The sequence below is a fragment of a genome, unplaced genomic scaffold (genome assembly GCF_019419815.1).
Source record: "Pyrus x bretschneideri cultivar Hongxiangsu unplaced genomic scaffold, Pyrus_bretschneideri_v1 Contig24, whole genome shotgun sequence".
Classification (NCBI taxonomy): Eukaryota; Viridiplantae; Streptophyta; class Magnoliopsida; order Rosales; family Rosaceae; genus Pyrus; species Pyrus x bretschneideri.
In genome coordinates this window covers 4,034,927-4,048,307 of record NW_025999546.1, presented here as the reverse complement: position 1 = coordinate 4,048,307, position 13,381 = coordinate 4,034,927, and the positions used below count along the sequence as shown (strand labels likewise).

Genomic DNA, 13,381 nt, shown 5'->3' with positions numbered 1-13,381 from the left:
TTTTAGGAATCAATTAGTTAAACTATGGGAACATCCCCACTAGCATTATGGTTTAGTTAAGTTCTTACCATTTGTAAGTGACACGTCTCAAGTTTGACACACATTAACGACGATTTTGATGCTTAATTATTATAGTTGGCCTATTGTATATCAAAGTTCGACCTTAGAGAGAGTATACTATCTTTGTATAATAAAAAGATACAAAAAGATCATCAAGTCTCGCATCCATATGTTATTATATTTATATATAACGTATTACATGTGGGCTTTTAGTACCCTTATTCATCTGAAGTAAGACTCCATAGAGGTAGCCAAATTAAGCATGTGCCATATGCCACCAAGATACTGGTGTCACACTCGAGGGGTATTCGAACCAGATTTTTCTTCGGCTGGTGGAGCTCCATGTCCTAGACCACCGTTGGATGGCCCTGATTGCGTAATCCCAATTAGTGACTTGTACTTGGTTGGTGCTAGAATTTCATGTCCCGAACTCTCATGGCTTGGCAAGTCTTCCGTTGTCCCGAGTAGTGATTTGTATTTGGTTGGTGTTAGAATTTCATGTCCCAAACCATTATTACTTGGCTCGTCTTTCTTAATCCCAATTAGTGACATGCCTATAATTTCATTTCCAGAACTATTATCTCTTGGCCCCGAGTCCTTATTACCACACGACATTAAGTCCAACGATCGGCCTTCGGTTTCAAGAAAGATAAAGATCAATATTAGGAGAAGAAATGGGGCACCAAAAGAGATCTTAGAACTCCAGCCATTTTACAAGAGGTATAGCAATGTACTAATTAGAAGAATGTTGATTGTAAATATGTGCTTATACCATGGTAACAAGAGTCTTTTGATAGTGACTTATGGAAATCTTAAACAATGTATTTAGTTTAAATTACTTGGATCCTCTCTTTTAATAGGAGGGGATTTGGATTTGGATTGGAGATTTGGTAAGATTAATTTGGAGGCTCAAAGCCAAATCGTCATTTTTTGAGTTCAATTTTATTTGGTAGATTTGGATTTAAGTTTCCCCTTAAATGAAATCCAGTAGAAACTAATAAACAAACATTTTAAGGATTTTTTTTTTTCCCACGAACAGGGTTTTGGATTCCGATTGTTCATTTGTGAATGGCCTTCTCAATCTATCAATCATGTGTTTAGAGAGTGTACTAGTATTGCTAGGACAGTACAACTTGAAAGAGGACGCGGGTGTGATTCCTTGGGAAATTATTATGGCTTTTTGTTTAGAGACTTTAATGAAAAGAGCTTCAACATAACAAATAAGTTTGTGAGACCCATTCATTAGTTTTCTTTTATAACAATTTGTTATGGTTGATTGTTCTTCTTGATTAAAACCTAACTTGTGGACATAATTAGAAGAGTTTGAAAGACTAAATGTATTCAAACTTCTGCCCTCTTAAGCTTTGTAATACAACTTAAATTCTTCAAAACTGAAAATTAAAACTGACAATACATATTTCAAATTATGAAAGTGGTTAGAAATACAGGTTACAACAACAACAATAAAGCCTTATCTCACTAAATTGAGTCTGCTGTATGAATCCTAGAATGCCTCTGTGCTCAATTTTGCACCAAGTCTTCCGTTAGATCCAAGTAATTCATGTCGTTTATTAAAGTCTCTTTCCAAGTCTTCCTATGTATTTTTCCTTGAGCCTCTGTCTCATAGTTACATTCCTAACCGGAGCATCTGTAGGTCTTCGTTTCACATGTCCAAACCACCTTAACCGATTTTGTCCTATCTTATCTTCGATTGAGGTCACTCGTACTTTACCTTAGATATCCTCGTTCTTAATCTTGTGTATTCTCATGTGCCCGCACATCCAACTAAACATTCTCATCTCCGCTACACTTATTTTTTGCATGTGTTGATGCTTGACTGCCCAACATTCCATGTCATAAACCATTGTTGGCCTTATTGCCGTTTTATAAAAATTTCTCTTGAGCTTTAGAGGCATATGACAGTCGCACAACACACATGATACACTCTTCAACTTCATCCATCTAGCTTGTATTATATGGTTGAGATCTTCATCCAACTGTCCGTTCTTTTGTAAGATAAATCCAAGACCACGAAAGCGTTCACTCTTTGATGCTTCTTGATCTCCATTCTTCCCATATCTCATTTGGATCCCCATTCTCATTGAATTTTCACTCCATATACTCTATCTTTGACCTATTTAGGCGAAGACCTTTAGATTCCAACAATTCCCAAAAATGTTAAGCTTTACATTTACTCCCTCATGCATTTCATCTATCAACACTATATCATCCACAAAAAACATACACCAATAGATATAATCTTGAATATGTCCGGTTAACTCATCCATTGCTAATGCAAAAAGATACGAACTTTAAGTTACAGACTTAAAGGGCGCTCTTTCGATATCTTTATTGATAATATCCAAAATTCATCTTGATCATTACTGCCATTTCTGATACGCATTACGGGGAATCTAAGTGAGTGTCCATCTAAAAGTGGCTAATTGGTTCTCCTACGCTCGCATTTGAATACTTGGATTAGTAAATCTTACGACATTTGGCAATCACAAAAGAGGAAATTGCGTGATGAAAATGTTTGCAACTTGGCATCGTTAAAATTCACCAGTGGTATAAACATATATGGAAATTGGAATCCCTCCTGTATATTTTGTTGATAAGAGGTAGTAGATGCCTTCCCTTCTCCTTATTCATTCCTTTGTACCCCCACAATCCTGTATGGCCTGAAAATAACATGCCAAATTCAAGGAATTTGCAACTTTAGAGATTATTGATGCTATAATTTGGAAGTTTCGTTGTCCACTTGAAAATGTTACAGAGGAATCTAAGTTGTCGATTATCTATGAATTCAAATTCTGTATTAAAAAGAAAGAAAATATGCATGCTTCATCGCCTGCCTTAATTTGAAGGTAGGCCAGCCAGAGTTGCCAAAATCTAAGCTTTTGAAATCCCTCACTAGGGCCAGAAGTAAGGCCACATTCCAATATGTTTATCTCACTTTTGCCCCTAAAACTGCCATTTATCTCGTCATCTTACATGGAAAGAAATTTAAAGAATTTAATGAAAAATCCCATGGAAGGAAAGAAAGTCTGGATACGTCCATATCTGTTCTTGTTAATGAACTCCAGACATGAATTATCTGCAACTCCAGAAAAGAAAATCTGGATTTTAATGGAGATAAGATTTTGAGTCATGAATTCACAGTATAAAGTAGTCTTCAAGACTTTAGTTTCTATGTAAAGGGATAAGTAGTCATAGCTAACAGCTTATACAGCTGTCATTTATATGTGTAACAGTTTTGCAACTAATCTCTGTATTAGAGACCTAATTATGTATAATTAGGTATTAAGCTTTATTAGAGAACTGTATATATATTGAGTTGTAATTCTTACACATTAAGTAATGAAATATAGAGAGTCATTTCTCATATGGTATCACCGCCTCTCTGCCTAACCGCCTCTCAATCCTCTTTTTCTTGCGATTTTTTTTCGATCGATTCGTTCTTCGATCGTTGCTTCCTCGATCTTTGATTTGTTTGATCTTTGGCCATGGCGTCTTCGACTTCTTCTCATGTGCAACCTGAAGTTGTTGCTACTCCTGCAGCTTCTTTCCCCAATTTTGCTGCGATGAACCCTAATTCTTCCTCTTCTTCAATTTCTTCTATAACTGTTCAGAATATCAGTTGTATGGTCCCTACGAAGCTCAAGCGTGACAATTATCTTGTCTGGAAAGCTTTATTCGCTCCAATTTTTCGTCGATACAGACTCACTGGTATTATTGATGGCTCGGAAATTTGCCCGCCGCCGTTTGTTCTTGATGAATCTGGTTGCAGCACTGCCATTCCAAATCCTGCCTTCGAAACGTGGTATGAGAAAGATCAGAATATCCTGATCTGGTTGAATTCTACTCTCTCTGAGGATATTGTTCTGTTCACTGTTGGTGTCACCTCATCTCGCGATCTCTGGTTAAATCTTGAGCATCGATTTGGTGGTGTTTCTGCAGCTCACATTCATCAGCTCCGCTCTCGTCTTCACTCCGTTCACAAAGGCGATCTGTCTATTTCTGATTATCTGCAGAGCATCAAAGGTCTTGCTGATTCCTTAATGGCTGCTGGAGCTCCGGTTTCTGATCATGATTTAATTGCTGTCACTCTCAATGGCTTACCTGATGAGTATGAGTCGTTCATTGACTCTCTCATGCTCAGGATTTCTACCACAACTCTGGATGAACTTCATGGCTTGTTGCTTAACAAGGAAGTTTTCATGAATCGCAAGAAGAAAAATATGACTTCCTCTGCCTCTGAGCCGTTTCAGGCGTTTGCTGCGCAGTCTCAACCTCCTCTCTTTCCTACACCATCCCAGCTCTATTCTTTTCCCCAAGCCTTTGCTGCTCACCAGTCATCTTCCAGTGTGCCATCCAGGTTTCATAACAACAATCGTGGTAATCGTGGAAATTTCTCTCAGCGCAATCATCGTGGTAATTTCTCTAAGAACTTCAACAATCGTGCTCAATTCAACAATTATGGTGGGAATCGTGGTCACTACAGAACCAATTCTGGCAGTCGTACTGATTTTGGTGGCAACAATTCTGGAAATCGTCCCAATTCTGGTGGTCGCATTTCCTGCCAGATCTGTCATTCGTTTGATCATGATGCTCTTGATTGCTATGACCGGATGAATCATGCTTTTGCTGGCAAAATCCCTCCTGCCAAGCTTGCTGCTATGTGTGCTCACACTGCCTCTAAGCAATCTGCTCCCACTTGGTTGATGGACTCGGGTGCTACGTCTCATATTGTTAATGATATTTCTGCAATTCGGTCTCCGCATCCATATTCTGGCGAAGACAAGGTGTATGTTGGTGATGGTCAAGGTATGGCTATTCATCATACTGGTAACACTATCGTCACCACTCCACATGCCTCTTTCCGCTTAAATAATGTCTTTCATGTTCCCATGATGAAATTCAACTTACTCTCTGCTTCTCAATTCTTGAAAGATAACTACTGTTCTTTGACCCTTGATTCTGATGGTTCTGAAATCAAGGATCGCTCTTCGAGGAGGACGCTTTTTAGAGGGCCAGTTACAGACGGATTCTACCCACTTCAAGGTCTCTCTCAGGCTTCTTCTTCACATACTGCTCTTCTTAGCACTAAAGTTTCGTTGAAGACATGGCATCACAGACTTGGTCATCCTTCCTCTGCTATGTTTCGGAAAGTTATAAATAAGCAGTGTCTTCCCTCCATTGGTGACAAGTCTGTATCTTTCTTTTGCACAGATTGTGCCATAGGCAAAAATCATAAGATGTCTTTCTCCTATAGCACTAGTTCTACTTCAACTAGTTTAGAGTTACTCCATTGTGATGTTTGGGGTCCGTCTCCAGTCCTTTCTGTTACTGGTTACAAATTCTACTTGTTGATTGTGGATGACTTTACTAAATACACATGGTTGTTTCCTATGAAAGCTAAGTCTGAGGTTTTTTCTCTCTTTGTTATCTTCAAAGCCTATGTTGAGAACTTGATTGGTCATAAAATCAAAATCTTGAGATCTGATTCAGGGGGTGAATTCACCAGTTCTGTGTTCAATTCATTTCTGTCCAGCAATGGCATCTCTCATCAATATAGCTGTCCTCACACTCCCGAACAAAATGGATGTGTTGAACGGAAGCATCGTCATCTTACTGAGACTGCACGTACTCTTTTGGTTTCTTCTCGGGTTCCACACAAGTTTTGGGTTGAAGCATTTTCCACTGCTTTGTATCTTATTAATCGGCTGCCTATTTCTCGGTTGGATACATCTCCTTGGGAACTTCTCTTTCGAAAATCTCCAGATTATTCCAAGTTAAAGATTTTTGGATGTAGCTGCTATCCTTGGCTCAAACCATATGTTTCCTCGAAACTGGAAGGCAAGAGCAAGCACTGTGTATTTCTGGGTTACAGTCTTCAACATAAAGGTTATCGTTGTTTAGATCTCCACTCTCAGCGAGTTTATATTTCACAGCATGTCTTGTTCAATGAAGACCATTTTCCATTTCATGATGCCAGGCCGCTTTCTCCCTCATCCCAGCCATTCCCCACTGCCTCTGATTCATCTCCTTCCTTCACACTTCCTTTTCCTACCATTCCCCATGGTTCTGTCTCTCCTTCTACTCTTCAGCAGCCTTCAGTCTCTTCTCCCATCTCTTCATCTCAGCCCGTAGCTGCTGCACCCTCCCATATGTCCTCATCTTCCTCTCCCATTCAACATTCTTCTCACTCTCCTTCTCCCCTTCAGCCTTCTCATCCCACGAATTCCCATCCTATGATCACACGGTCTAAAGCAGGAGTTTTCAAACCCCGAGCTCTTTCTGCCACTAAACATCCTCTCAACATTGATACTTTTGTGCCTACCACCTACCACCAGGCATCTAAGCATCCTCATTGGGTTCAAGCCATGTCTGATGAATTTGCTGCTCTCAGAAATACAGGCACTTGGACTTTAGTACCCTCCTCTCTTCACCAAAACATTGTTGGCTGCAAATGGGTGTTCCGGATTAAACGGAAACCTGATGGCACGATTGATCGGTACAAGGCTCATCTTGTAGCCAAGGGATTTCACCAGCAAGCTGGTCTTGATTTTACAGAAACCTTCAGTCCTGTTGCCAAACCAGTCACCATTCGCATTTTATTAACCCTTGCTGTCCAACATGATTGGTTTCTCCATCAGTTGGATATCAGTAATGCGTTTCTTCATGGTTCCCTAAAAGAAGAGGTGTTTATGCAACAACCTCCTGGTTTCGTTGATGTCTCTCAGCCTTCCTTTGTCTGCAAGCTAAATAGATCCCTTTATGGCTTAAAACAAGCCCCTCGAGCTTGGTATGATAAACTTGGTCACACCTTGCTCTCTCTTGGCTTTGTTAATTCTCAATCAGATTGCTCTTTGTTTGTGCGTTCTTCTCCTTCTCTGGTGATGGTCTTGGTGTATGTCGATGACATACTTGTTACTGGTCCCGATGCCTCTCAGTGTCAAACTTTTATTCAACAGCTCAGTGCCCTGTTTCCTGTTAAGGACTTAGGACCTCTCCAGTACTTTCTTGGTCTTGAAGTCCATCGATCCTCTTCTGGTATTTTCATGTCTCAGGCCAAATACGCTATGGATCTTCTTATGAAGACAAAAATGGAAGGCTGCAAGCCTTGTGCCACTCCTCTTGGTACTACCAAATTAGATCACATTGGAACCCTGTTGTCTGATCCAAAGGAGTATTGGTCCATCGTTGGTGCTCTTCAATATCTCACCTGGACTCGGCCGGATCTATCTTTCGCTGTGAACCAAGTCTGTCAGTTTCTTCACTGTCCTCGTGATACTCATTTTCAAGCTGTGAAACGCATTCTTCGGTTTCTCAAAGGTACTATTGATCAAGGCATCTGGTTCAAAAAGGGATCTCTGCAGCTCACCGCTTTCTCTGATGCGGATTGGGCTGGCTGTGTTTTTGATCGTCGCTCTACATCTGGTTATTGTATCTACTTCGGTTCCAATCTTATCAGTTGGAGTGCTAAAAAGCAGTCCACTGTTGCACGCTCTTCCACTGAGGCCGAATATCGCTCTCTTGCACTTACTGCTGCAGAACTTACATGGATCTGCAAAATTTTCAATGACATTACTTTCCCTTTTTCTCATCCCCCTATACTGTGGTGTGACAATGTTTCTGCAATATCTTTGGCTTCCAATCCTGTATTTCATGCGCGCACTAAGCATGTGGAGATCGATTATCATTACATTCGGGAGCTTGTTCTTGCAGGTTTAGTCAAAGTGCTCTATGTTCCCACTGAACACCAGGTTGCAGACATCCATACTAAGTCCTTATCCAAGGCACGTTTTCATTTCCTTCAATCCAAGCTTTCTCTGGGTTCTCCTCCGATTAGCTTGAGGGGGTGTAAAGGGATAAGTAGTCATAGCTAACAGCTTGTACAGCTGTCATTTACAGGTGTAACAGTTTTGCAACTAATCTCTGTATTAGAGACCTAATTATGTATAATTAGGTACTAAGCTTTATTAGAGAACTGTATATATATTGAGTTGTAATTCTTACACATTAAGTAATGAAATACAGAGAGTCATTTCTCATACTATGCACTCAACGATGGCTAAGCATGCAGCTTCCCTTTTTTCTTATGCTCTATCCGCTCTCCTACACACTGCAAGCTTATCGTGTGAAGCCATTGATAGCGACGACAGAAAAGTTTGTATTGTAAACATCAAGTCACTTCCTAATGATGAGGCATGATGTGTCAATTTCATATTATATATTTTACCCTATTCTTAGTATATTTTGGTTAATATTTTGGAAGAATTTTGATATTTTGAATTGTATTTCCAATATAGGACTTTCGACTTCCTCTGTAGCAAAACATGGTCAAATGGACGAATTTTGGAGTAATTCCAGTTGGAGTACGATCGTGAGTCACTTAGTTTGATCGTATCAAAATATCATATTTTCTACCAAGCGGTTATTTTTTGGCAATAAAATAAATGAGTGATGTGCGGCGCTGGAATAGTAACGTTTTGGGCTTGACTTGCGTTTTTGCAAGGGTGAAGCCTTGAGCCTTAACATGAATATGTGATTTTATTAATTTGCTTATGAATGGATGCATGCTTGCTTTGAATTATTAATCATCGCGATTAAACTATCTAATTATCTTAGTGATTCGCGACCATTAAGGTTTTTAGACAAGTAATTTGATGCAATTTCTATTGGAACATCATCCTGAAATTGAGGAGGGCTTCCTGTGATTGGTAATTGTAAGTTCACTTAAGGCGAACATCACACTCTTAAGGGTTGCATGGTTTTTTAAAGGGTTTTCACAAAGCTTAATGAGTCTTGCATGTTTATATTTGATTTGAACATCACAAACGGGTTGCATGTTAGGTATACGTTTTCGCTTGAACATCACGAGGAAAATATGCATTAGAAAAACCTCACCTTCAAAGCATGTATGTAGAAATTCATAACTACATGATAAAATTGCATAGGATTGTTAAGGGGACGGCAGAACCTTAGGTTGTACAAATTGACTTTCTTTAAATTGTTCTCTAGTTAATTTATTTAATTGTTTTATTTTCAAATTCGTTTTTATTATATTAAATTATAAAATCAACATTTTCCAAACTTTGTTTTCAATAATTAATTAAGAGTTGGTTTTAACCACAAATTATTTATTCAATCCCTGCAGAAAACGACCTTGTTTGAGTCGCTATACTACAACAACCTTGTACTCTTGCAAGTATTTTTAAGTGTTTTTTAAGTGTTTTTATCCCTACTTTTGCAGGTGGTAAAAATACCTATCAAGGTATACTCGCCACCATCTCAACACCTCGGTATGCTAGAGAGAGTTGTTGGCAGCAATTTGGCTGCAAATGTCTTGGTTCAGAGTTACAAATTAAAGGAGTTTCAATGGATTTGCAGCCAAGCTCACTGACCCTGAAAGTGAAAGACTAGATAACATGAAGGAAGTAGTCTCTGTCTTTCCAAGCAAAACTTTCCAACTTCAAACAACAGGATCTTGGGACTTCATGGGTGTCAGTGAGAATATCACTTGAAATGCCACAGCTGAGAGTTATGTTATTGTTGGTCTTATTGACACTGGAATTTGGCCTGAATCCGACTGTTTTAAAGACGAGGGTTTTGGGCCTGCTCCCCGGAAGTGGAAAGGTGTTTGTAAAGGTGGCCAAAACTTTACCTGCAATAACAAGATCATTGGAGCTCAGTTTTACAATCCAACGGAGTCTGCAAGGGATATTATTGGTCATGGAACCCACACTGCCTCAACAGCAGCAGGAACACGGTAAAGGATGTGGTTATGGACTAGCACAAGGTACTGCAAGAGGAGGAGTTCCCTCATCGAGAATTGCTGCATATAGTGTATGCAATCTTGAAGGGTGCAGTGCTAATGGTTTATTGGGTGCTTTTGATGATGCTATTGCCGATGGAGTTGACATCATTTCAATTTCAATTGGTCCCAGTTCTGCAGCTCCTTTTCATTACGATCCTACAGCAATTGGTGCGTTTCATGCAATGGAGAAAGGGATACTAACCTTAAACGCTGCAGGCAACAATGGTCCTCAAGAGGGTACTGTATCGAGTGTGGCACCATGGATTCTTACAGTTGCAGCAAGTAGCATAGATTGTCGATGACTCGGATCATTGACAAGGTTGTTCTTGGAAACGGAAGGACACTCATCGGGAGTTCAGTGAACTCTTTCACATTAAATGGAACAAGTTTTGCGCTGATATACTGGGAAAGATGCTTCACAGTATTTGCCCTGAATTATCTGCTGGGAATTGCGAACCAGATTGCCTAGACGGTAATTTAGTTAAAGGAAAGATTGTGTTATGTGATCAGTACGTTGGAAATGTTGAGGCTCATAAAGCTGGTGCACTAGGCTCAGTTTTAAACACTTCCAATGCAGATGCTTCATTCATTGTACCGCTACCTGCAATAGGTTTAAGCAACCAAGAATACGGTGTCATCAAGTCCTACCTGAAATCCATGAAAGATGCTCAAGCCGACATATTACCAAGTGAAGTCATAAAAGAGGATACTGCACCTGTTGTCTCTTCACGTGGACCTAATCCAATCTTGCCCGAAATTATTAAGCCGGATATAAGTGCCCCAGGGGTAGATATTTTGGCTGCATATTCGCCAGATGCTCCCATCACACAAAGCCGCGGAGACAAGAGACGAGTAAAATACAACATAGCTTCCGGAACATCCATGGCTTGCCCCCACTCTTCTGGTGTAGCTGCATATATTAAAACAATCCATCCGGATTAGTCTCCAGCAGCCATCGAATCATCTCTTATGACTACTGCTAAGGCCATGAATGGTACCAACACTTCCCCCGGTGAATTTGCTAATGGATCAGGGCATATTGATCCTGTAAAAGCTGTAGATCTGGGGCTTCTAGAGAAGATTACATAAAGTTGCTCTGCTCGTTCTTGGATGATTCCAAAGTTAGAATTATAGCAGGAGACAACACCACTTGCCCACAGGTCCTGAAAAAGGTTCGTCGAAGGATCACAATTACCCTTCAATGGCAGCAAAAGTTACACCAATGAAATCATTTATGGTTACTTTTCGTTGAACAGAGAAAAATGTTTGCCCTGCAACCTCAACTTACAAGGCTAAAGTCCTGCCAGGCCCTAAGGTTGACATCAAAGTGGTTCCTGAAGTTCTTTCGTTCAAGTCCTTGAATGAGGAGAAGAATTTCAATTTGACCATTGTTAGAACAGGTTTGCCAGATGGATCTCATGTCTCTGCAGAGCTGATCTGGTCTGAGGAAACTCATAGCATTAGAAGTCCAATTCTCATAAGCAGCTCAGTAATGTAACCATAATTTCATCAGTGGAAACTCCATTGTTGCAAAGCAACAAATTTTCTTGTTGTATCTGATCCTTTGTTAAACTAGTTAAGTTTTTAATAAATGCAGACAACCTTGGAACTGTAATGTTACTAGAAAATCTGTTGTTGGTCACCCGTAAGAATTTTTTATTTTTATTTCTTTAGCAACAGTAACTAGAAATTATGCCTTCTGTATGTTTGCAATCTTTCTTTTCTATGGAAGTGTGTGAATTTGATGCAGTCAGCAGGAGTTCAAGTTTACGACAACTACTCATAAACTACAACAGTTTACTGAATTATTTGCCGATTCTGCGACATTGGCACATAAGATTCATTTTCTGAGCAACAAAACTTTGGTGGTAGCTTTTCAGGACTGATGCATAAGTTTTTGAACTGTTTGCAGCTTTTGTAGGGGCATCCCTCACTCGTTTCCACTAGGTGTCTTCCTCCTTTTTCTGTTATTCTTCTTCCCCTCAAGATCTAGTTTAAATAATTCAAGTCTCAAGATCCCTACGATATTAGTAGGCATGCGCCATTGCTATACCGAAAGCAATATGTTTTCATTATTCTAAATCAACGACGAACAGTTTTCTAACGAAGATGAAAGATATGTATGATAGACTTATGCAATCAGAGCAACCAAATACTTAGCCAATTAAACAGTTATCGAGAAAAAAGAGGAAGAAAAATGTGAAGTAAACTACTACTTTCTTATTGCACCTGTATGCAATTTTCAGCTTCGTAATGTAATTACAACAATCGCAGTCTACATTTTGCAGCTGTTAACTAACATCCAGCTTTTTAATTATTTCATCATGCATCTGTAAACCAGAGGTCCGATCAGCAAAATAAAATTTCTCACATACCTGTAGTTTTCTTGCACTTCTCTCAGCTTTAGACTCCAGTAGATGATCATATTAGTCTTTTTCTTTGCACATCCAATCTCGCCTGTTATTACACCATTGCCCGAGAGTTCCACGCAGAACAAAACGGATTCCTACAGCTCCTTAAACTATGCATTTGGAGATTTTCACAATCATACTAGGAATGAATAGGATATGATTAGAACTTCTGAAGAGTGAGTCCTTCAAATAATATATTCAGCTTTATCCAATTCAATTTAAAATGTACAATCCTCGAATCTGAAAGATGCTGAGTGTATTTCTTTCATCAGCATGAACACTACTCTTCCCCATAAATTGTACTACTTCTGTAATTAAGGTGAAAGAGAAATAGAATTGCCAGAAACACTACTACATCGTCAGGTTAAAATCTTTAAGACACAGTTAGGTTGATTCAGGAAAAGTTTAGGACAAAGTTAAATCTTCGTTCTTCAAAATTCAGAAAGGTGACAATATAGTAATGGTCTAAGAGTTGCCCAGGATCAGCGTTTACACACTACGCCCCATACGAAATTAGTAGTAATGTAGTTCTAACATTTTCTGGAAAAAGAAGGAAGCCCTGACCGGAAATGTGAATCTTCAGTTGCACGCGGGAAATAATTTCTTTGAGTGATGAATAGCAAGCCCTGTAATATGGTGCTTCAAAGGGCCGAGTATGCAGAACTTACAGTTAAAAGAGTAAACAACACACGAGTTGTGTTAGAGTTTGGTGGCTGAGATTAGGGCCACATTTGTGTCCCACATTGGCGAGAGAGAGAGAGAGTCATCTAGTGCTTTATGAGCAATGGTGGCCATACCCATTTCTCTTGGATGGCTAAAGTTGGTGTGCTTTCACACAACAATTGGTATCAGAGCCCAAACAACACTTGGGATTGGTGACTATCATTGAAGTTGAAGAGTTCATTTGGAATTTGGTTGCATGTGGTGAAGGTGGAGCTCTATTTACACTTGTATCATGAGACGTCAATTTGGTGATGGCTCGAATCTCTCTAAGGTGGAGATTGTTGGCGGTTTGGTGGCTGAGATTATACCCACATTTGTGTCCCACATCGGGGAGAGAGAGAGAGAGAGATCTAATGTTTTATAA

At 39.5% G+C, this 13,381-nt stretch overlaps 1 pseudogene; it reads left to right on the top strand.

Annotated features, from left to right (window-relative positions):
• The first annotated feature begins 8,133 nt into the window (after positions 1 to 8,133).
• Positions 8,134 to 11,747, top strand: LOC103952183 (annotated as a pseudogene).
• Positions 11,748 to 13,381: the final 1,634 nt, after the last annotated feature.